The sequence below is a fragment of the Bombina bombina genome, chromosome 6 (assembly GCF_027579735.1).
Source record: "Bombina bombina isolate aBomBom1 chromosome 6, aBomBom1.pri, whole genome shotgun sequence".
Lineage (NCBI taxonomy): Eukaryota > Metazoa > Chordata > Amphibia > Anura > Bombinatoridae > Bombina > Bombina bombina.
The window spans coordinates 441,678,143-441,680,642 of NC_069504.1; positions in this window are offsets into that span (position 1 = coordinate 441,678,143).

Genomic DNA, 2,500 nt, shown 5'->3' on the forward strand with positions numbered 1-2,500 from the left:
GAATTCTATCAGCCAATCGGAATTCAAGGAACGCCATCTTGGATGACATCCCTTAAAGGAACCTTCATTCTTCAGTCGCCATCGAAAGAAGAGGATGCTCCGCGCTGGATGTCTTGAAGATGGAGCCACTCCGCGCCGGATGGATGAAGATGGAAGATGCCGTCTGGATGAAGACTTCTGCCCATCTGGAGGACCAATTCTGCCGGCTTGGATGGAGACTTCTCCCGGCTTCGTTGAGGACTTCTGCCCGCTTGGATGAAGACTTCTCCCGGGTTCGTTGAGGATGGATATCCGGTTTTCAAAACTGTAAGTGGATCTTCGGGGGTTAGTGTTGAGTTTTTTAAGGGTTTATTGGGTGGGTTTATTTTTAGATTAGGTGTTTGGGCACCGAAAAAGAGCTAAATGCCCTTTTAAGGGCAATGCCCATCCAAATGCCCTTTTCAGGGCAATGGGGAGCTTAGGTTTTTTTAGATTAGGATTTTATTTGGGGGGTTGGTTGTGTGGGTGGTGGGTGGGTTTTACTGTTGGGGGTTGTTTGTATTTTTTTACAGGTAAAAGAGCTGATTTCTTTGGGGCAATGCCTCGCAAAAGGCCCTTTTAAGGGCTATTGGTAGTTTAGTTTAGGCTAGGGTTTTTTTTTATTTTGGGGGGGCTTTTTAATTTTGATAGGGCTATTAGATTTGGTGTAATTAGTTTAAATATCTGATAATTTCTTTTTTATTTTGTGTAATTTAGTGTTTGTTTATTTTTTGTAATTTAGGTAATTGTATTTAATTTATGCAATTTATTTAATTGTAGTGTAAGGTTAGGTGTTAGTGTAACTCAGGTTAGGTTTATTTTACAGGTAAATTTGTATTTATTTTAGCTAGGTAGCGTGTAAATAGTTAATAACTATTTACTAACTATTCTACCTAGTTAAAATAAATACAAACTTGCCTGTAAAATAAAAATAAACCCTAAGCTAGATACAATGTAACTATTAGTTATATTGTAGGTAGCTTAGGGTTTATTTTACAGATAAGTACAGATATTAACAAATAAGTTTTAAATAGGAATAATTTAGGTAATGATAGTAGGTTTTATTTAGATTTATTTAAATTATATTTAAGTTAGGGGGTGTTAGGGTTAGACTTAGGTTTAAGGGTTAATACATTTAGTATAGTGGGGGTGACATTGGGGGAGGCAGATTATGGCTTAATAAATGTAGGTAGGTGTCGGCGATGTTGGGGGCAGCAGATTAGGGGTTAATAAGTATAATGTAGGTGTCGGTGATGTCGGGGCGGCAGATTAGGGGTTAATAAGTATAATGTAGGTGTCGACGATGTCGGGGGCGACAGATTAGGGGTTAATAAGTGTAAGATTAGGGGTGTTTAGACTCGGGGTTCATATTAGGGTGTTAGGTGTAAACATAAATTTAGTTTCCCCATAGGAATCAATGGGGCTGCGTTACTGAGCTTTACGCTGCTTTATTGCAGGTGTTAGACTTTTTCTCAGCCGGCTCTCCCCATTGATGTCTATGGGAAAATCGTGCATGAGCACGTAAAACCAGCTCACCGGAGCTTTCAGCAGCGCTGGTATTGGAGTGCGGTATGGAGCTCAATTTTGCTCTACACTCACTTCTTGCCTGATAACGCCGGGTTTTTGTAAACCTGCAATACCAGCGCTGTAGGGAAGTGAGCAGTGACAATAACTTACAAGTTAGTACCGCACCCCTCATAACGCAAAACTCGTAATCTAGCCGACTATGTGCTAGACTTAATAATCCTTCTGGATCTTGTGCCATAAAAGCTTCATAGGTATCTTTATTATTACCATGTGTCAAGTCCTCTGTGATATGGCATAATTTGCAGTCAATGTCATGTTTATAGTATGTGGAACCTCAGAGAATAGGTCCTCCAGTCAATGTATTCAAACTAATAGAGTTAAATTCACTCACTCTGTAAAACATCTATGTAATAGTGATAAACTCATATAGATATGAACCTATTGAACAAGCAAAAAAGAAATAGAAATTTGGTGCTTTAACCCGTAAACCATTCTGATGTAGATCTACATCATGTGGTACATAGCCCATCGTACCGCATAACCTAGCTCTATGTCTGACATGATGGAAGCCCAAGCAGTCTCGCTTTTCAAGTGACAGCTCAAAGCTGAAGTTCCTGGGCTTCCAGCATCTGCCTTTATATTATAACAGAGCATGATCGGTGCTCTGATACCATATTAACAGATCGTTAAAGACAATGACATGGTCTGTGTCCCTTTATGTAACCATCTCCATTGGTGCTGGTGGGAGATAAGGCAGAAGGTGGGTGGCTTTGCAGTGGAGGGGCCCTACACTTCAGAAAAATAGTTTTGAAGGGTGCGATGGGGCACTGCACTAAAGAAAAAAGTTTGGTGTGGGGGGTTTGGGACGTAAATAAAGATCACAGGGAGGGGGAGTTAAGGGGACCCCTACACTACAGAAAAATTTAAAAAAAATCATAAAAAACAAGTATAAAAT